Raw genomic sequence first — 12,285 nt, forward strand, 5'->3', positions numbered from 1 at the left:
GTGCACCTATCGATCTCAACAGCCTTGAGACAGATGTGACTGGTTGACAATCCTTGCTAATAAAATGAACTATATTGTCTCTTTTGTATGTAAGGCAATGTCTGGTGGTAATGACATTGTTTACTAGCTCAGCTCCATTTTCGTTTTTATAATTATCAGTACTACTGCTACTATCACTAAGACTTACATACACTTTTCCGTGCTGTTGTTTGTATCGATTGATGGGTTGAAAAGAGTATAAGTCTGATAGTAACATGAAATCAGGTGCAATAGTTCGATTCCATGATTTATTTTCATTGCAGTTTATTTGTTTGTTGTTTTCATTTAAGTTATCCGGGGTTTCTTCTGTTATTTGTTGCAAGTCCGGCGCTTTAGATCGTCTGTTTTTTGCAGTAGCAAAAGTACTCGTTTGTGTCGGTGTGCTAGAACTAAAGGGTATATTTTCCTGAATACGTGGGGTAATTGATAATTTTCCACTTGTCCTATATTTTCTTAAAATTTCTTCTTCATCGAATAGGGGTTCAAGACCTGTTGTACGTCTTGATATATCCGAAATTCTTTCATCTAATACAGAATCATCAAAATTATCAGGATCGTAGGTGTCCATTTCGGTTAATATGTCTTGAATTTAGGGGTCCGGTTTATCTCCATCAGAAAATCTAGTTACTGATAAAAAATCGGCCTGTTCGGGCTCGTCATCGTTGTTCGACTTGTCCAAATATTCTTGAAGGCTTTGGTTAGATCTCTTTATTAACTCTTCTATTTCTTGATAAGTAACTTCATCAGTATTATTTGTCGTAGTTTTAGGTTGGTCTTCAAAAACGTCATCATTTGAACTTTCGCTAAGTGAAATTGGTGTAACGGAAATTTCAGTATTTGTCATGTCTGAGTCTGAATCAGTATCCGTATTTAAGTCTATTTCTGTTTCAGTCAGTTCTTGCCGTAATCCACTTCGTCTAGGGTCATATACTGGTATTTGAGTATCTTCTCTTGACGATTCTTCAGTCTCGCTTGGGTCATTTTTGGAGAACATACTTGTTCTTGACGATGCACCAAGGTTAATTATATCTCTAACTGGTAATTGTGTCATTTCCTCATTTTTTGAACTATTATGTTTTATTTCTGTAGTTTCTAAATTCGTATCGCTAGCGTGTGATGTTGAGACTACTGATTCTGAAAAATTGACTTTGATGAGAATCTTTTGATGTATTTTTAGTGACATTTTTTAATACATTTGGTAGAGATGTAGATGATTTCTGTGGCTGTGGAAATATTTTTGTTCGGGTTCTTTGAGCAATTACACTATGATCTAATTTAGGCCGTTCTTTGTTTGTTTTTGAACCAAGGGGTCGTCCAGGGCCCTTGATCAACTTAGGTACATCTGGTTCTGATTTAGTCATGCTTCTTGGTTTTGTTTCTCCTATTACTTCCTTCGAGGTTGTTGGCAATGCTTAAGGTTTGATCGTCGTTAATTTGGGTGCTCTTACTATTCCTATCCTCTGACTTTGTAATTCTGCTTTCTTTTTTTCCTCTATTTTCTTTCGACCCATCATCATAACTCTTAGTAATGGTAATCCATTGTTTAAATTATTTTCTGCATAAAGAAATGGTCCTACTGGGTTTCTAGATAAGGCATCAGCGTTGGTATTGAGTCTTCCTTGTTTGTATTTAAAAGTGTATACATGGTCGGTGAATTTAAACATCCAGCTCATCAAACGCTGACCTGGGTCTTTTTTTGTATGCATCCAATTCAATGGCTCATGATCGGCTACGAGAACGAATTTATTTCCTAATAAATATGAACGAAAGTGACGCATTGCATATAGTGCGGCTAGACATTCCTTTTCAGTCGTGGAATAATTTATTTCGGCTTTATTTGAAGTTCTTGAAAGGTAAGCGACAGGATGGTCAAACCCATCTTTTTCTTGACTCAATACCGCTCCAATTGCATAGTCAGATGCATCTGTTGTTAACTTGAATGATTAACTAGAGTCGGGGAATTGTAAAATAGGCTCTTGGCATAGGTGATCCTTTAGTATTTGAAAACTCTTTTCCTGCACTTCAGTCCATTAAAATTTTTCTCCCTTTTTTAATAAATCTGATAATAGTTTAGCTATTTTTAAAAAATCTTTAATAAAGCGTCTATAGTATTCTGCTAGTCCTAAAAATTGTCTAATATTTTTCATAGTTTTTGGTTGGGAAAATTCTCTAACGGCTTGTATCTTTTTAGGGTCTGGTTTAATCCCTCGTTGACTCACTATATAACCAAGAAATATTACTTTTTTTTGCAAAAATTCAACATTATCTGGTTGGAGTACCATGTTCGCTGATCTTAACCGATTGAAAAGTAACCTAACTTTACGCTTGTGATCTACTAGATCTTTTGCGTGAATAATAATATCATCTAAATACTCTAGCATTTCAACATTCAATAAGCCTCTTAATATGAGATCCATTAGTCGTTGGAACGTGGCAGGTGCGTTTTTCAGGCCTTCGGGCATTCGTCTATATTGGTAATGTCTATGGGGTGTCGTAAATGCTGTTTTATACTTATCATGTTCATCCATGGGAATTTGTTGGAATCCACTTGCCAAATCAAAAACTGAAAAATATACGGCTTCTCCCAACTGGTCCATAATATCTGCGATATTAGGCAATGGATATGCATCACCAACGGTCTTTTTATTAAGTTCTCGGAAATCAATTACTACCCTCCATCTTGGGTTTCCCTGGCTATCAGGTTTTTTAGGGACAATCCAAAGAGGTGAATTATACGGTGATGACGAAGGTTCAATTATTCCATCGTTAAGTTTCTTTGCTACGTGTTCCTCTAAAACTTTTCTATGTACTGGTGGGTGACGATATTGTTTAGTGTTGATAGGGATGTTATTTTTCGTCGGGATTTCGTGTGCGACGAAGTTAGTACACGGTAAAATGTCTCCTGGTAACAAGAAGATTTCCAAGAATTCAGAAATCAATTGATATATTTGGTCTCGTTCTTCCAAGTTTAAATGACCGGTCCGCACGAGTCCTTTTAGGTCGTTTATTCTATCTCGTTTATTTTTAACAATTGGTCTTTCATGTTCGCTGCTAGTATCGGGATCAAATTCAGGTGCAATGTATTCGAAAGGTAGGATTTCTCTTGGGTCTATTTCAATCGTAATATCATCCTTATTAGTATTTATTGCCACAATATTACATTTACCGTTCTCATTTTTTACTATTCCTTCTCCTAAATATATGTTATCACACCCTACATCTATTCGCGGTAAGTTTCCTTCAGTTAAATTAGTATTAATTAAATTAATTCTTACTATTTGACGTGTTCGAGCCTTAATCGTATATTTAGTTGCTTTACTGGTTTTTTTTGTTCCTCATTAGGGCAATGTTCTACACTAGGAGTATTTTTATTCTGTTCAATGGCATGGGGTTAGTCGACTAATTCATTATTTTCACTGTATATCCCACTTTTATCAGTTTTATTATCAGTGGCCTTCATAAGATTTTCACCTTTTTCTGATAAGATTAATTATCAAACTCTTCTCGAAAATGAAAATCAGCTTTTATGTCTCCAAATTTTTCGTACTTTGGTATATTTGATCTTTCGGGTGGGCCTACAATGTATTCGTCATAAAATTTCTGTTGGTTAATTTTATTCTTAAGGCATTCTGTCTCTTTGTTAATATCAAGGGTTGTAGCTAAAATTTGATTTTCCTGTGCTTGTTTTTTGAGTTTTATGGTTTTTTGTTTTTTTTTCATCTCTTTCCAATTGCTCTATTTCCTTAAGAGTTTTTAAAAAAGGGATGGGGTTCATTACGTCATGATCTAGTACTATAGCATCATGATAATATGATAATGTGGCTTGTCGTTCCTTACAAAAGTTACGACCCAATAAACCGCCATCTTTGATCGGAAAATCATTAGGGATCACATGAAAAATTGTAGGGTTTCCTTGTATGGTCATATACGTTGTTCCTTTAGTTAAAACTGGGTGAGGTGTGATTCCAGTAAGGTTAATAATTTCACTAGTTTCTACTCGTGAATTTGGGTGCATTTGATCTAATTTAATCAGATTTGTGGCGTCGCCATTATCGAGCATGAGTGTTATAAAAAGATTTTTCCCTTCTGGGATTGATAACCTTATGCTTGTAGGCTCGTCGTCTACGCCAAGTCCCTGGCAGGTACCAATGTGGACGGTTTTAATTCTGTTGCTATTTTCATTACCTGCGCTGAAACATTCGGTGTGGGGGTTGAATTCTGTCTTTGGGGGCTCACCTCCGAACGACGATTAAGGTGAGCCGTCTGGGAGTATAAATGATGCGACAAACGGTCATCTCCTGATTGGTACTGATTTTAAAAATTCTGATTCTGATTATTAGGATAGAAACTTTGTTGGTTATAACCGTTATAATTATTATTTTGGGAGTATCTACTATAATTCTGACCTCTGCTTCGGCATCCTTGATTATTTCTAGGGTTCAAATTAGCATTCTTTTGAGTGTAATAATCATTAGAATTTTAGTTACTATATTGTCTTAAATATTTCTGTTCAAAATTAGAGATTTTTTGGCTGATTTTGAAAATTCCAATTTCTTCCCTGATTCTGATAATTTTTTCAGTAATTCTGTCCATTATTTTGTTGTTGATATTGTCTATTATAACTTTGATAATTATTACACTGCCTATTAGCCTATTGATTCTGACTGTCGATCTGTTGTTCATTAACTTGTGCCACTTTATGTGATGAGAATGGCTGATCGGGATACCTATTCTGCTGTTAATATGAGTTGTTTGAATTATTTCTAAAGTCACTACGAGGTAGTCCTTGATATCGCGTATCCGGAATTATACTCGCTCTCATTCGGCTCTCCAATCTCAACGCGTAATCGAAGGCGTCGGCTAGAGAAGCAGGTTCTTTCGCATCTACCTGCTGGCTTATCATAGGTGCTAGTCCTTTTATGAACATGTCTAACGCCATGTCTTTTATAGGGGTCATCATATGTGCGTTGTATGTATTGCCTTTATCTTCCATCAAGGCTTTTTCAGCACCGCTTAGCAGTAGGTTTACATAATCATAATATTCACCAACCGATTGGCCTTGTCGTTGGCGCCCTTCCTGTAGCTGAGTTTGATAATAAGCAACGGTTTTTCCTGTTGCATATCTTTTTTTTAAATGGGTTATAAATGCTTCAAGGTTTTTGAAATCTTGGCCACTTACGCTTATGCGTGCGGCACCTCGTAGATTTTGCAATACTGCTCTTTTATATAATTCTTTTCGATCATCTCTGACCCAGCTTTCTCCATTTCTAACATCTTGTATATAATCCTTCAGTGGAATATTTTTCCCATCAAATATAGAGAGAGATTCAATCGCATGCTGAAATGAGAAGTTGGCATTGAGAGACTCCATCAGCGCTTCGGCTACTGTGATATCGGCTTTATTGTTTCCGTTGACCATTTTTTTAGTTGTTTAATACCTTACGTGCGGTTTTTTTCTTCTCCTTTTGTTTTATTTATTTACTTTTTTTTTTAACCTTTTTTATTTTAATTTTCTTTTTTTATTCTTTATATGTGTAATACTAACAAAAAAAAATCATACTACTATTTTGTTTTGTTTCTTTGTTTTGGAAAAAATATTCTATCAAATCCTTGACATTTATCGCAGAAGACATAAGAAATAAAGAAATAATTGTATGTATATCTATATATCTATATATATATATATCTGTGTATTTATTCGTGTGTGGATGTGTATGTGTTTAATGTGAGCGTTTGCTTAACGCATGCAAGTGCAATAAGTTTGCTTTAATTTTTATAGGTATACGATAACTGTACTAGGTGTATGCTCAAAAACTAAAGTGAGAGAGTGTAATCGAGCACGCTTATATAATATCATCTGCTTTAAGCAAGGGAGTATACGGCGCAGGAATTTCTAATGTGGCATGTGTAGCTATACATACAAATTGCTACGCGAGCATCAGCTAGTGCGCGGTGTAATATTGAAGGGCTCTTTCTGTACGAGAGTATCCGACTTAACTTAACACTTTTTCCTCTTTAAGCAAGAATAGGCTCGACGGTCACGGTTTAAATACCGTATTAATAATTTTTTTCATATATTCGTATGTATATGAGTAATCTCCTGCCTATGCGTTTATATGTTCTTAAGTGCCTTTAAGAAACTCTTTTTTTGCGAAAGCAATTAATTCATCAAATTGTGTATTTAATCAAATTTTAAAATTATCGCATTTCCGCTGAACATTAATTTCTGAATTATAAAAATTATTTTTCTGAAACGTACTTACTACTTGTTTCTCGATTTTTTTGTTTTTTGATGAATTACTGTTTAATGTATCACAGTTATAGTTATTTTGTAACTGATTGTTAATAAAATCTAATTTTTTTTCTAGAACGTTTTTCTCTCTTACAAGCTCCTGCATAAACAATTTTCTACCACTTCTCTTACCTTTTTTATTACTCGCAAAATTATTCGTTGGAGGTTTCATGAAATATTATTTTAAAAACAATCGTAGGTATATAAGTGAAATCATTAATTATATTAAATCTGTACTCCGTTTTTTTTTTTAAGAATTCTTCTTCTACTAACACTATTACGTGCAAATATGTCTGTGTGTATGTATTTGTTATTTTGATAGACCGCTTTAAGTAGCAGATGTTGGGTAAAGAGTGTCCGCTATTTCAGCAGGACTAATGGGAATGAACCGCTCTGGTTAGCAGATTCAGGGTAGGAACAGTGTATTTGTTCTGTCTTGTAAGCGTGTAGTATAAGAGGTCACTATTTTCTTATTTTTGTATTATCATTTAAAACACATTATTATGTTATAACTTATTTATTTTTTTGTTATTTTAACGACAGTTAACTCTTATTTATTTTTCCGTTTATTTATTAATATAGTATTATATTTGTTATTTTCTTTTTTTACTTTATTTATTTATTTATTAATTTTTTTTTTTTTTTTTTTTTTAGTTATAACGAAATATCGCATATACCATGCTATCCGCAAAAGCACATCATATACGCGTCCATGCACAGTGTTCTATATGGGGTATTACGCGTCATTCATTAACATGCTTCATTAAATGGTGTTTGGTGTTTCTTTAGAAAAATATAGGAATAAGAGAATATATAATAAACAAACGAATAGCTAGAGACTACTAACCACGCTCTGCTACCAATTTTGTTAAATAACGTTTAATGTCATTTAAAATTGTTTTCAGCTTCAAATCAAAAACTAAAAACTGTGGACTACAGTCTTACGCTCTTTCACAGGCTGCGGGGCAGCAGATAGTCCAACTATTTGTTTGTTTAAGAAAAATTGGAAGGAAGGAAGAAGTAGAGGGTTAAATATAATATCCAGATTAACTTACCTTTCTTTCCGCTAATTATTGATTCTGATGGCCTGCACTTCCTCTTTCCGTCGATTTATAACTATTCATTTTTTTATTTATTTATTTGTTATTAATTATTTTATAATAATTTAGATTCCTTTATCAATTAGTTTTATATCACTTTATTTTATATTACTAGTATACATATGAAATAAAACAGAAAAGGAAAAATTAGACGGAACGTCTTGTTAATCTGATAAAATTTACTATTACGTCTGCACTTGATGAGCGGCAGCGGGCTGCTAACTAAAACGCCGCGCAAAGAAATACACCTTGCACTAAGTTTTAGTTAAACTTCTAAGTCTTACTTGCTATGGGGCCAATACTTGCTGACTTCATGTGCTTAGGCTTCATGGCTCGCTTCGGTCGTCATTAAACACTTCCAAGATCTACGAAGTTCGCAGTCAACTTTGTTAGGCGACGACTCTCGTTAAGTATGACTCTGTAAGGAGTCTTAGAATCTTATCATTGGGGATAAAATATAACAAGATAAAATAGAATAAAAATGAAAATTTATGAATTGACGCAAGTCGTCACCTAACAATCATAATCAACATCAGCATCTTTATCATTATTATAATCATTATCATCATTATTGTTATTGTTACTTTCATCATTATTATCATCATTATCATTTTTATTATCATTGTCATTAATATCGTAATCATCATAAATATCATAATTATAATTGTCATAAACATGATCATTATCATCATAATAATTATTATCATTATTATTATCATCCTCATTATTACCATTTTCATGATCAACATTAGCATTATCATCATCATCATCATCATTATCATCATCATCATTATCATCATCATCATCATCATTAACATCATCATCATCATCATTATCATCATAATGTTCATCATCATCATCATCATCATCATCATCATCATCATTATCTTCCTTATGATCATCATCATCATGAACATCGTTGGAATAATTATTATAATTATTATTATTGTTACTATCATTATAATTATAACTTTTACTATCATTATTGTTATTTAAATATTTTTACTATTATCATTATTAAAATCACCATCATTATTACCATCTTTCTTATAATTATTATCATTATCATCATCATTATTGTCATCACTCTCATTATCATTATTGTCATTATCATTATTTAAATCAAGATAATCATTATCATAATTCGAATTATAATTATTATTATTATTATCATATCCAATATTATTATCATTATTATTGTCTTTATCAATATCATCGTCATTATGATTATTATCACTATCATTATCATCAACACTATTGTCATAATTATTATTATCACGATTATCATTTTCGACATTATTGTCATCATCATTGTCATTATTTTATTATCGTCATCATCATTATCATCATTATCATTATCATTATCATTTTTATTATAATCATTGTTGTTATAATAATTATCATTATTATTATTATCATTATCATCACTATCATTACCATTATCATTATTTACATTAGCATCATCATAATCAACATCATCATCATCATCATTATCATCATCATCATCATCATCATCACTATCCTCATCATCATCATCATCAATATCATTATCATTATCATTATCATCTTTATTATTATTATTATCATCATTATTATTATCATTATTTTCAGCATATTATCATTAACGACATTATTATTATCCTCGTCATCAGTATTGTCGTCGTCCTTGTTATTATCATCAGCATCACCATTATCTTGTTCATCATTATTCTAATTGTTATTATTATTTTTGTTATCATCATTATTATCATTTTTATCATTATTGTTATAATTATTATTATTATCATTATCATCATAATTATTTTTATCATTATTAATATCTTTGGTCTTATCATTATTATCATAATCATTTTCATAATTATTATTATCATTATTATTATTATCATTATCATCATCATCATTATTATCACTATTATGTTTATCATCATTATTATCGTCATTATTACCCTAACTGTCATTATTATTATCATAATTATTATCATTATCTTTACTATCAGCATTGTTATTATCATTATTATTATCTTTCTTATCATTATAATCATCGTCATCATTATTATTATAGCCTTTCCTATCATTATCTTTATTATTATGATCAATACCATCATAATTACCATTATTGTTACCGTTAACCTCATTATAACTGTCATTTTTGTCATTATCATTAGCATTGTTATTATTTTGTTTATCATAATTTTCATCATTTGTATTACTATCATCATCATTATTATCATTAACTTTATAATCATTACTATCATCATCGGTATAATTTAGCATCATCATTAACATCATTATTAACATCATTTACATTATCTTCATCTTTATCATCATTATTATCATTATTATCATCATCATTATCATCATCATCATTATTATTATTATTTTAATTATAATTATCATTATTACTATTACTATTTTTATCGTCATTATTGTTATTGTCGTCATTGTAATTATTATTAGCATCAACATCTTGTTTATTAACATTATCATCATAATTATTATCATTTTTATTATTATCATCATCATATTTATTTTTATTATTATCGTTATCATCATTATTATCATAATTATTATTATCACTATCATCATCATCATTATTATTATAATCATTATTATTATTACCATGATTTCTCTTTTTATTATTACTATCTCCGAAATCATTATAATTAGTATTATCACTTTTATCATCTTCATTATAATTTTAATTATTACTATAATTATTAACATCATCATAATCGCTGTCAAAATTATTATTTATAACATCGGGATTAACATTATCAAAATCTTTCTCATCTTTTTTATCATCATTATTATTATTATCCTTAGTATCAACATTATTATTATTATTATTATTATTATTATCACCATTATCAACATAATTATTTTTATCATCATTATTGTTCTTATTATTATTATCATCATCATCATCATCATCATCTCCATTATTATTATTAACATCGTCATTATCATCATTATTATCATTATCATCATTGTTATTATTATTATTGTTATCTTTATTATTATCATCATAATTATAATCATCATCTTACTCGTTATTATTATTATCATCATAAACATTATTATTATTACTATTGGCAAAATCATTATTATCATCATTACCAATATAATTATTACCTTCGTCAAAATTAATATGATTATCAGTATTATAAGTATTATGATCATTATTATTATTATTATTATTATTATTATTATTATTATTACTCTTATCATTATAACCATTATTATTAACATTACTTTGATCATTAGTTATAATAACGGACATTGTAATTATAATAATGATAATAATAATAATAATAATAATAATAATGATCAAAATAATCATAATTATTATCATTATTGTCGTCATTATTATCATCATAACCAACATCAGCATCTTTATTATTATTATTATCATTATCATTATCATTGTTATTATTACTTTCATTATTATTATCATCATTATCATTATTATAATCATTGTCATTTATATGTTTCTTATGATCATCATCATCATAATCATCGTTATGATTATTATAATTATTATTATTGTTATTATCATTATTATTATTACTTTTACTATCACTATCGTGATTATCAATCTTTTTACTATTATCGTTATTAAAATCACCATCATTATTACCATCTTTGTTATCCTTATTATCATTATCGTCATTATTATTGTCATCACTCTCATCATTATCATTGTTATTATCATTATTTACATCAAGATAATTATTATCATAATTTACATTATAATTATTATTATTATTATCTCTGGCATCATTATCATTAATTTTTTTTATATTATCGTTATTATCGTCATTACAATTATCATTTTTATCATTATTAACACCATTATTATCATCATCATTATCACCATTATCGTTATCGACATTATTATCATCATCATTATCATATATACTATCATCATCATTATTATCATCATCATCATCATCATCATCATCAACATTATCATCATCGCTTTCATCATTATTATCAACCTCAGCATCATCATTATTATCATTACTATCATTATTATCATTATTATAATCATCGTCATGATTATAAGCACCATTATTATTATCATTATTATCATTATTACTTTTATCATCATCATCGTTATTATTAATATTAACATTATTATTAACATTATTGAATAAACATTATCATTATCATTATTATTATTATCATTAATAATATCATAATCATAATTATCTATATCTTTGTCGTTATTATCATTAAAATTAATAATATTATTATTATTACAATCAGCGTTATCATAACTATCATAATTATCATCATTATTATAACCATCATTTGCATCATCATTATTATTATTATCATCAGCATCATCATCATTATCATTATCATCATCATTATAATTAGCCTTATCATATTTATAATGATAACCTTTTTTAAATCAAAATCAACATTATTAATATTATCAATATCATTATTATCTTCATAGTTATCATTACTTTTATCATGATTATTATCAGCATTATTGTCATCATTATGATGATTTCCATTGTTATTATAATTATCATAATTATTATTATTTATATTATCGTCAGAATTAACATTATTGCTGTCATCATTATTATTATCAACATAAGCATAATCTTACTATCATAACTAATATTATTATCATTATTATATCTATTGTCGTGATTATTATTATCATCATTATTATTATCATGATCATTATTACTTTTATTTTCAGTATTGTTATTATTAATATTTACATTATTATTATTATTAAAATCAATATTATTATTATCATTATTTTTTATGATTATCGGTATTATTATAATTATAATCATCTACATCTTCGTCATCGTTATTAGAATTATCATA

The sequence above is a fragment of the Copidosoma floridanum genome, unplaced genomic scaffold, assembly GCF_036245765.1.
Source record: "Copidosoma floridanum isolate Cflo_tuat_1 unplaced genomic scaffold, Cflo_Japanese_pri ptg000004l, whole genome shotgun sequence".
Classification (NCBI taxonomy): Eukaryota; Metazoa; Arthropoda; class Insecta; order Hymenoptera; family Encyrtidae; genus Copidosoma; species Copidosoma floridanum.